The sequence below is a fragment of the Arachis hypogaea genome, chromosome 11 (assembly GCF_003086295.3).
Source record: "Arachis hypogaea cultivar Tifrunner chromosome 11, arahy.Tifrunner.gnm2.J5K5, whole genome shotgun sequence".
NCBI lineage: Eukaryota > Viridiplantae > Streptophyta > Magnoliopsida > Fabales > Fabaceae > Arachis > Arachis hypogaea.
Window position 1 is genome coordinate 96,423,847 of NC_092046.1, and position 11,542 is coordinate 96,435,388.

Genomic DNA, 11,542 nt, shown 5'->3' on the forward strand with positions numbered 1-11,542 from the left:
GGACTTGTAGCTTTTTTTTTTTGCCTCTAGAATAGTTTTGGCATCTCACTTTATCCATTGAGGTTCAGAATGATTGGCATCTATAGGAACTCAGAGTTCAGATAGTGTTATTGATTCTCCTAGTTTAGTATGATGATTCTTGAACACAGCTTCTTTATGAGTCTTGGTCGTGGCCCTAAGCACTTTGTTTTCCAGTATTACCACCGGATACATAAATGCCACAGACACATAATTGGGTGAACCTTTTCAGATTGTGACTCAGCTTTGCTAAAGTCCCCAATTAGAGGTGTCCAGGGTTCTTAAGCACACTCTTCTTTTGCTTTGGACCTTGACTTTAACCGCTCAGTCTCAAGTTTTCACTTGACACCTTCACGCCACAAGCACATGGTTAGGGACAGCTTGGTTTAGCCGCTTAGGCCAGGATTTTATTCCTTTAGGCCCTCCTATCCACTGATGCTCAAAGCCTTGGGATCCTTTTTATTTGCCTTTGCTTTTTGGTTTTAAGGGTTATTGGCTTTTTGCTCTTGCCTCTTGGTTTTAAGAGCTTTTGGCTTTTTCTGCTTGCTTTTTCTTTTTCTTTCTATTTTTTTTCGCCTATTTTTTTTTTCTGCAAGCTTTGTTCTTTGCTGCTTTTTCTTGCTTCAAGAATCATTTTTATGATTTTTCAGATTATCAAATAACATGTCTCCTAGTCATCATTCTTTCAAGAGCCAAGATATTTAACATTCTTAAACAACAACTTCAAAAGACATATGCACTGTTTAAGCACACATTCAGAAAACAAGAAGCATTGTCACCACATCAATATAATTAAACTAAGTTCAAGGATAAATTCGAAACTCATGTACTTCTTGTTCTTTTGAATTAAAACATTTTTCATTTAAGAGAGATGATGGATTCATAGGACATTCATAACTTTTAAGACATAGTTACTAACTACTAATGATCATGTAATGAAGACACAAACATAGATAAGCACATAACATAGAAAACAAAAAACAGAAGAAATAAGAACAAGGAATGAATCCACCTTAGTGATGGTGGCGTTTCCTTCTTGAGGAACCAAAGATGTCCTTGAGCTCTTCTATGTCTCTTCCTTGTCTTTGTTGCTCCTCCCTCATTGCTTTTTGATCTTCTCTTATTTCATGAAGGATGATGGAGTGCTCTTGATGTTCCACCCTTAATTGTCCCATGTTGGAACTTAATTCTCCTAAGGAGGTGTTGATTTGCTCCTAATATTTATGTGGAGGGAAGTGCATCCCCTGAGGTATCTCAGGGATCTCTTGATTTGCAGCCACATGTTCTACCACTGAGCTATAGACCCTTGAGATGAATCTTTCCATCTCCCATGACTCGGAGGTGGAAGCCTTTGTCTTCCCTTCCCCTCTTTTAAAGGTTTAGGTGCCATCAATGGTAATGGAAAAACAAAAAGCTTATGCTTTTACCACACCAAACTTAGAATGTTGCTTGCCCTCGAGCAAAAGAAGAAAGAATAGAGGAAGAAGAAGAAGATATGGAGGAGATGGGGGGATGTGTGTATTCGGCCATATGGGTGGGATTGGGTGGGAAAGAGATATTGAATTTTGTAGGTAAGTGGGATGTATGGATGTGAGTGGTGAATGGAAAACAGAAAAGATGATCATGAATGGAGAGAGAGGGTGAGGCAGGTGGGGATCCTGTGGGGTCCACAGATCCTGAAGTGATCCTGTGGGGTCCACAAATCCTGAGATGATCCTGTGGGGTCCACAGATCCTGAGGTGTTCAAGGATTTACAACCTTGCACCAAATTAGGCATGTAAAATGCCCTTGCACACAACTTCTGGGCGTTCAGCACCAGGTTGGTGCCCATTTTGGGCATTCAACGCTCATTTGTTGGCCATTTCTGGCGTTGAACGCCAGAACCATGCTTGTTCTGGGCGTTCAGCACCAGCTCTTGTCCAGGGTGCCATTTTGGCGTTCAGTGCCCAGATGATGTCCATTTTGGGCGTTCAGCGCCCAGACACTGCCCATTTTGGGCGTTCAGCGCCAGAACCATGCTCTGTTCTGGCGTTGAACGCCAGACAAGTGCTTCCTCCAGGGTGTGATTTTTCTTCTGCTGTTCTTGATTCCGTTTCTAAATTTTTCATTTATTTTGTGACTCCACATGATCATGAACCTATAAAGACATATAACTAAGAAAAATATAGTTAGATAAATAGAAATTGTGTTTCCTCCCAACAAGCGCTTCTTTAATGTCAATAGCTTGACAGTGGGCTCTCATGGAGCCTCACAGATGTTCAGAGCATTGTTGAGACTCCCCCAACACCAAACTTAGAGTTTGGATATGGGAGTTCAACACCAAACTTAGAGTTTGGTTGTGGCCTCCCAACACCAAACTTAGAGTCTGACTGTGGGGGCTTTGGTTGACTCTCTTTTGAGAGAAGCTTTTTCTGCTTCCTCTCCATGGATGCAGAGAGAGATCCTTGAGTTGTAAACACAAGGTTGTCCTTATTTAATTGAAGGATCAATTCTCCTCTGTCCACATCAATCACAGCTCTTGCTGTGGCTAGGAAAGGTCTTCCTAGGATGATGGATTCATCCTTTTCCTTTCCATAATCCAGGACTATGAAATCATCAGGGATGTAAAGGCCTTCAACCTTTACTAATACGTCCTCTACTTGTCCATAAGCCTGTTTTCTTGAATTGTCTGCCATCTCTAATGAGATTTTAGCAGCTTGCACCCCATAGATTCCCAGTTTCTCTATTACAGAGAGGGGCATGAGGTTTATCCCTGAACCAAGATCACACAGAGCCTTAAAGATCATGGTGCCTATGGTACAAGGTATTATGAACTTTCCAGGATCTTGTCTCTTCTGAGGCAATGTCAGTTGATCCAGATCACTTAGTTCATTGGTGAACAAGGGAGGTTCATCTTCCCAAGTCTCAATACCAAATAATTTGGAATTTAGCTTCATGATTGCACCAAGGAACTTGGCAGCTTGCTCTTCAGTAACATCCTCATTCTCTTCAGAAGAGGAATATTTATCAGAGCTCATGAATGGCATAAGGAGGTTCAATGGAATCTCTATGGTCTCTAGATGAGCCTCAGAGTCCTTTGGTTCCTCAGAGGGAAACTCCTTATTGATCACTGGGCGTCCCAGGAGGTCTTCCTCCTTGGGATTCACGTCCTCCTCTCCCTCATTGGGTTCAGCCATTTTGGTTATGTCAATGGCCTTACACTCTCCTTTTGGATTCTCTTCTGTATTGCTTGGGAGAGTACTAGGAGGGATTTCAGTGATCCTTTTACTCAGCTGGCCCACTTGTGCTTCCAAATTTCTAATGGAAGACCTTGTTTCATTCATGAAACTCACAGTGGCCTTAGATAGATCAGAGACTAAGTTTGCTAAGCTAGATGGATTCTGCTTAGAATTCTCTGTCTGTTGCTGAGTGGATGATGGAAAAGGCTTGCTATTGCTAAACCTGTTTCTTCCACCATTATTAAAGCCTTGTTGAGGCCTTTGATCCTTCCATGAGAGATTTTGATGATTTCTCCATGATGGATTATAGGTGTTTCCATAAGGTTCACCTAAGTAATTCACCTCTGCTATTGCAGGGTTTTCAGGATTATAAGCTTCTTCTTTAGAAGATGCCTCTTGAGTACTGTTGGATGCAGCTTGCATTCCATTCAGACTCTGGGAAATTGTATTGACTTGCTGAGTCAATATTTTATTCTGAGCCAATATGGCATTCAGAGTATCAATTTCAAGAACTCCCTTCTTCATAGGCATCCCATTACTCACAGGATTCCTCTCAGAAGTGTACATGCACTGGTTATTAGCAACCATGTCAATGAGTTCTTGAGCTTCTGCAGGCATTTTCTTTAGATGAATGGATCCACCTGCAGAAGTATCCAATGACATCTTGGATAGCTCAGATAAACCATCATAGAATATATCCAGGATGGTCCATTCTGAAAGCATGTCAGAAGGACACTTTTTGGTCAGCTGCTTGTATCTTTCCCAAGCTTCATAGAGGGATTCACCTTCTTTCTGTCTGAAGGTTTGAACATCAGCTCTAAGCTTGCTCAGCTTTTGAGGAGGAAAGAACTTGGCTAAGAAAGCCGTGACCAGCTTATCCCAAGAGTTCAGGCTATCCTTGGGTTGAGAGTCCAACCACACTCTAGCTCTGTCTCTTACAGCAAAAGGGAAAAGCATGAGCCTGTAGACTTCAGGATCTACTCCATTAGTCTTAACAGTATCACAGATCTACAAGAATTCAGTTAAGAACTGAAAAGGATCTTCAGATGGAAGTCCATGAAACTTGCAGTTCTGCTGCATCAGAGAAACTAGCTGAGGTTTCAGCTCAAAATTGTTTGCTCCAATGGCAGGAATGGAGATGCTTCTTCCATGTAAATTGGAATTAGGTGCAGTAAAGTCACCAAGCATTCTCCTTGCATTGTTGTTGGGTTCGGCTGCCATCTCCTTTACTTGTTCGAAATTTTCAATCAAGTTGTCTCTGGATTGTTGTAATTTAGCTTCTCTTAGTTTCCTCTTCAGAGTCCTTTCAGGTTCTGGATCAGCTTCAACAAGAATGCCTTTTTCTCTGTCCCTGCTCATAAGAAAGAGAAGAGAAAAAGAAAAGAAGAGGAATCCTCTATGTCGCAGTAAAGAGGTTCCTTATTGTTAGTAGAAAAAGAAGAAGAAAAATTCGAACACAGATAGAAGAGGGGGTTCGAATTTGGTGAGTGATGTGAGGAAGAGATGTTAGTAGATGAATAAATAAATAGAATAAGATGAGAGAGGGAGAGGATTTTCGAAAATAATTTTTGAAAGAGGGTTAGTAATTTTCGAAAATTAATTTTGAAAAGGGTTAGTAGTTTTTCGAAAATTCGAATAAAAAATAAAATAATTAGTTTAATTAAAAAGAAATTTTGAAAAAGAGGGAGATATTTTCGAAAATTAGAGAGAGAGAGAGTTAGTTAGGTAGTTTTGAAAAAGATAAGAAACAAACAAAAAGTTAGTTAGTTCGTTGAAACAAATTTTGAAAAGATAAGGAGTTGGGAAGTTAGAGAAGATATTTTGAAATCAAATTTTGAAAAAGATAAGATAAGAAGATACTTTTGAAAATATATGATTGAGATTAGTTTTGAAAAAGATTTGATTTATAAAATCACAATTAATGACTTGATTAAAAAGAAATCACAAGATATGATTCTAGAACTTAAAGTTTGAATCTTTCTTAACACGTAATTAACAAACTTGAAATTTTTGAATCAAAACATTAATTGTTATTGTTATTTTCAAAAATTTGAGTTAAAATTAAGAAAAATATTTTTGAAAAATATTTTTGAAATTTTCGAAAATAACTAAAAAAAAAAAGATTTGATTTTTGAAAAAGATTTTGAAAAAGATGAGATTTTTAAATTGAAAATTTGATTTGACTCATAAAAACAACTAGATTTTAAAAGTTTTTGAAAAAGTCAAATCTAATTTTCGAAATTTTAATTGAGAAAAAGGGAAAGATATTTTTTTGATTTTTGAATTTTTATGATGAGAGAGAAAAACAAGAAAAATGATGCAATGCATGAAATTTTTATATTAAAACAATGAATGCATGCAAGAATGCTATGAATGTCAAGATGAACACCATGAACACTTTGAATGTCAAGATGAACACCAAGAACATATTTTTGAAAAATTTTTAATGCAAGGAAAACATGCAAGACACCAAACTTAGAATTCTTTAATGCTTAGACACTAAGAATTCAAGAATGCATATGAAAAACAAGAAAAGACACAAAACATGCAAATACAAAGATCAAACAAGAAGACTTACCAAGAACAACTTGAAGATCATGAAGAACACTATGAATGCATGAGAATTTTCGAAAAATGCAAGATGCACATGCAATTGACACCAAACTTATAACATGACTCAAGTCTCAAACAAGAAACACAAAATATTTTTGATTTTTATGATTTTATGATTTTTTTTTTGTATTTTTATTTTAAAATTTTCGAAAATCATTTTGAAAAAGAAAAAATAAGGATTCAAAATTTTTCATATGAATTCCAGGAATCTTGTACTCTTTAGTCTAAAGCTCCAATCTGAGGGTTAGACATGGCTTAATAGCCAGTCAAGCTTTAGAATGGATTTACATCCATTGAGGTGATTAGTTGAAGACCAATTCCAAAGGAGTTTGGGTATGGCTTTTCAGCCAGATAGGATTCAACATGTTACCATGAAACTCTAGAATTCATTCTTGAAAGTTTTGAAGCCATAGAATAATTTATTTTTTGAAAACATTATTTTTAATATTTTTTTTAAAATTTTTTTTTTGAAAACAAAGGAGAAATTTTTGAAAGATTTTTGAAAAATTTTTGGAAACAAAACAAAAGGAAATTACCTAATCTGAGCAACAAGATGAACCGTCAGTTGTCCAAACTCGAACAATCCCCGGCAACGGCGCCAAAAACTTGGTGCGCAGAAATTGTGATTATACTTTAATTATGTAAAATTCATCGCTCTTTCTTTCCCTGGTAATGGCGCCAAAAATATGATGCCAATACCATGGTTCACAACTTCGCACAACTAACCAGCAAGTGCACTGGGTCGTCCAAGTAATACCTTACGTGAGTAAGGGTCGAATCCCACGGAGATTGTTGGCATGAAACAAGCTATGGTCACCTTGCAAATCTCTGTCAGGCAGATATAAAATAGTAATGAGGTTTTCAAAATTAATTAATAAAATAGGGATAGAAGTACTTATGTAAATCACTGGTGAGAATTTCAGATAAGCGAATAGAGATGCTTTCGTTCCTCTGAACCTCTGCTTTCCTGCTATCTTCATCCAATCAGTCTTACTCCTTTCCATGGCTGGCTTTATGTGATACATCACCACTGTCAATGGCTACTTTCGGTCTTCTCTCGGGAAAATGATCCAAATGCCCTGTCACGGCACGGCTAATCGTCTGGAGGCATCACCCTTGTCAATGGTTTCATCCTATCCTCTCAGTGAAAATGGTCAACGCACCCTGTCACGGCACGGCTATTCATCTGTCGGTTCTCGATCATGCTAGAATAGGATTTACTATCCTTTTGCGTATGTCACTACGCCCAGCAATCGCGAGTTTGAAGCTCGTCACAGTCATTCAATCATTGAATCCGACTCGGAATACCACAGACAAGGTTTAGACCTTTTGGATTCTCTTGAATGCCGCCATCATTCTAGCTTACACCACGAAGACTCCGATTAAGAGATCTAAGAGATACTCATTCAATCTGATGTAGAACGGAAGTGGTTGTCAGGCACGCGTTCATAGGGAATGATGATGATTGTCACATTCATCACATTCAGGTTGAAGTGCGAATGAATATCTTAGAAGCAAAATAAGATGAATTGAATAGAAAATAGTAGTACTTTGCATTAATCTTTGAGGAACAGCAGAGCTCCACACCTTAATCTATGGAGTGCAGAAACTCTACCGTTGAAAATACATAAGTGAAAGGTCCAGGCATGGCCGAGATGGCCAGCCCCCAAAACGAGATCACAGGATCAAAATACAATCCAGGATGTCTAATACAATAGTAAGAGGTCCTATTTATAATAAACTAGCTACTAGGGTTTACAGAAGTAAGTAATTGATGTATAAATCCACTTCCGGGGCCCACTTGGTGTGTGCTTGGGCTGAGTTTTAACTTTCCACGTGCAAAGGCCATTTGTGGAGTTGAACACCAGGTTTTGATCCATTTCTGGCGTTCAACTTTGGTTTTTGATCCCTTTCTGGCGCTGAACTCTAGAATTGGGCAGAGAGCTGGTGTTGAACGCCAGTTTGCGTCATCTAAACTTGGGCAAAGTATGGACTATTATATATTTCTGGAAAGCCCTGGATGTCTAATTTCCAACGCAATTAGAAGCGCGCCATTTCGAGTTCAGTAGCTCCAGAAAATCCATTTTTAGTGCAGGGAGGTCAGAATCCAACAGCATCAGCAGTCCTTCTTCAACCTCTGAATCTGATTTTTGCTCAAGTCCCTCAATTTTAGCCAGAAAATACCTGAAATCACAGAAAAACACACAAACTCATAGTAAAGTCCAGAAATGTGAATTTAACATAAAAACTAATGAAAACATCCCTAAAAGTAACTAGATCCTACTAAAAACATACTAAAAACAATGTCAAAAAGCGTATAAATTATCCGCTCATCATACACCAGCTCTGAGCACGAGCCATTTCCCTCTTATTCTTAAAGCCGCAGAGAGCTCTAAGCTAGCCATCTGTTTCAAGTAAACCATATTCAAGTGAATAAGTAAAGTTAAAGGTTAAGGATTGTACCCACTTGAAGCTTGTATTAGGCGGTAATGGCCTTGGGGTAGGTGTTTCTGGTGGTTCTGTAAGTTCTTCTCCCTTGTGCTCTTCTGTGAATTCCTTCACTTCCTTGCAAGATTCTTCAAATGCATCTGTATCCTGGCCAAAGTCTTCTATGTCTTCCTCATCACTCGAGTCATAGATCGGAGGTTGAGAGAAATCTACCTCTGCATCATCTTCGTATTCATTTGGGGAAGATTCTTCGATCTCAGAGAATTCACTTACGGATGCAAGTTCATTACTAAGAGAGCTTGACTTGTGACTATCATCATCAGGGGAATTTGTGTCCTGGGTTATTCCGTCTAGTTCTTCATAAACGACTTGCCTTGGGGATTGTGCACTATTCTCCTTAGCATCAACTGTAACGTCCTTGACGGAGTTCTCCTCAGCTCTGGATTCCCATGGAGGTTCAGCGTCTCCTAGATCTTCAACCAACTCTTCTTCTTGTACAATGACAGCTTCTTCTACTTGTTCTAGTACGAATTCATGCTCTGTCTTGTCCACTGGAGTTTCTAGTGTCTCCTTCATGCTACGCTCTTCATTAGATTGTCCACATGGGGCTGTGGTCGGTCCCTGAATGTTCACGCGTCTAGAAGCTAATTGAATTACTGCTTGCTCCAGTTGTCGAATGGTTGTTTGAAGTTTATTTACTGTTGCCTTGAGGCGAACCTCTGATTCTCGGGGTGATGGATTTGGAAATGAGACATAGGAAAGTGGTGGTGCTTGGGGGTGATTGGATTGCAACTGGGGTAGAAAAGGATCATACGGTGGCGAATGGTGAAGAAAAGCTTGTGAGTGTGGTGGTTCGAGGTTATGTTGAGAGGTTGGTCTATAGGCACGGGGTGGGGCTTGTTGGTAGTCACAAGGTTGTCCACCATATCTATCAGCTGGGTATGCATTGTAGAATGGTCGTTGTCCATGATATCTTGGAGGGTGTTGTTTCCTGAAGGGTTGATTAGATCCTCTTGGCTCCATCCATCCTTGAGGAGGTTCATATGCATATGATGGGGGTCCATCATATCTATCATCTTGGTATGCCCCCTGAAATGGCTCTTGACTATAGTAATTTGGTGGATGTTGGTTGTCACGGAAGGGTCCACCATAACCATTGTCTTGGTATGCATCGTGGAATGGTCTTTGTCTGTGGTACTGTGGAAGGTGTTGTTGCCGGAAGGGTTGATCAGATCCTCGTGGCTCCTTTCATCTTTGATTGTTTTGACCTTGATGCATGTTCCTGTTATAATTTCCATTCCTTGTAACAACATTGGAATCAAACTCAAAGCGAGAGGAGTGAGAACTCATAGTTAGTTAATAAAAATTTAAAAACAAAAATAAAAGCAAATTTGAAATTCAAATTTTTGAATTTGAAAATTAAAATTTCAATTTTGAATTTTTAAATTTGAAATTTGAAGATTAAAATTTGAAATTTTAAAATTTGAATTTTAAATTTTGAAAATTGAATTTTTAAAATTGAAAATTGAAAATTGATTTTTTTAAAATAAGATAGGATGAGATAAAAATTTTTAAAAATCTAAATTTTTTTTCGAAAAAAATCAAATTAAAAGTAAATATTTACAATAACCAATAATAAGGCACACGTTTGCAATTCCCGGCAACGGCGCCATTTTGAAAGAACTGAAGATTGATGGTTTAGAAGTTATAGTAAACTCTCGTTGCATGTATAGTTACTAAACCAAGCAATCAACCTTTCTTACAAACGTTTTGGTTGTCACAAGTAACAAACCCCTTTAAAATTGATAACCGAGTATTTAAACCTCGGGTCGTCTTCTCAAGGAATTGCAGGGAGGTGTTCTTATTATTGGTTATGAGTCTTGTAAATTGGGGGTTTTGAAAGTAAGGAAGCAGTATGTTGAATGATAAGAAGAATAAAATAAATAAATAACTATAAAATAAACTCTTGGCAAATTATGAGGATTGGAAGTCCTATCCTAGTTATCCTTATCAATTGTGATGAGAATTGGATTTTTCTCCCACTTTGTTAACCTCTAACTATGAAGGTAAGTTAAGCGGATGAATTAATTTTTGAATCCTCAAGTCCTAGTCTTTCCTTGGGGAAAGGCTAGAGTTATTGGATCTCGAATTAATTCTTGAAGAATTCCAATTTTCAATCAACAAGGAGTTTGCTAACTCAAGTGTCTCCAATTTATCAATTCATCAATTAAAACCAAGAATATAGAAAGCTAAACAAAAATCATAAATCTGAAATACCTCAAATTGCATTAATAAAAGAAATTAAATCTAACATGGAAGTTCATAAATTAAATTAGAAAAGTAAATAAAAGGAACATTGAACTTGTGATCGCAAAAGATGAAATAATCATAAACTGAAAAGAATCCTAATTCTAAATCCTAAGAGAGAGGAGAGAACCTCTCCCTCTAAAAACTACATCTAATCCTAAAAATTGTGAATATGAAAGCCTGATTATGAATGGATGTATTCCTCCACTTTATGGCCTCTAATCTGTGTTTTCTGGGCCGAAAACTGGGTCGAAAACAGCCCAGAAATCGCTGGAGAAGAAAACTGCCACACTGATTTTTGGAACTGCAATGCGTCCGCGTGGAGCGCGCATTCGCGTCGCTTAGCGTCAGGGCAACTATGGCATATTATATATCAAATCGAAGTCCCAGATGTTAGCTTTCCAACGCAACTGGAGCCGCGTCATTTGGACCTTTGTAGCTCAAGTTATGACCGTTTTAGTGCAAGAGGGTCAGGCTGACAACTATGGAATGAGTGTTTTTAAAGAGAATGAGTGTTTTTAGAGACCAGAGAGGAGTTCAACCATAAGGTGGGAAGACAACTATCTGTCCTGAATCATATGCCTTGAATACACCCCATGAGATTAGCTAAATAAGAAGATCCTAATAAGAAAAAGGGAAAGAACAATAAAGGTTGAAAAATAAAAGAAAAAGAGTAAGCAATAAGGCTAGGCACCAATGGTTTTAATCTTGAGGCATGTGTCTGTGGTGCTCCTGTGTGAGGGATCTACTTGGATGAATAACCTCTTAGGGGTGCCTTATCACTTGGTAACTTGGGTTAACTAACTCGGGATTATCAACTGAAAGTCCACTATCAAGAGTAACCCTCACTACAAAACATTTAGTAACCCAAAGAGGTGTTGGACACCAAGGTCTCAAGAAAAGAAAATAAATAAACTATATGCCTGTGGTGTGTATGT

The 11,542-nt window shown here is 38.1% G+C and overlaps 1 non-coding gene across 1 annotated transcript; it reads left to right on the forward strand.

The window, feature by feature from the left end:
* Window positions 1-3,953: 3,953 nt before the first annotated feature.
* LOC112724920 (small nucleolar RNA R71) lies at window positions 3,954-4,061 on the forward strand. Its single transcript, XR_003164059.1, has one exon. It is a non-coding gene; the product is annotated as a small nucleolar RNA R71 (small nucleolar RNA).
* The last annotated feature ends 7,481 nt before the right edge of the window (window positions 4,062-11,542 follow it).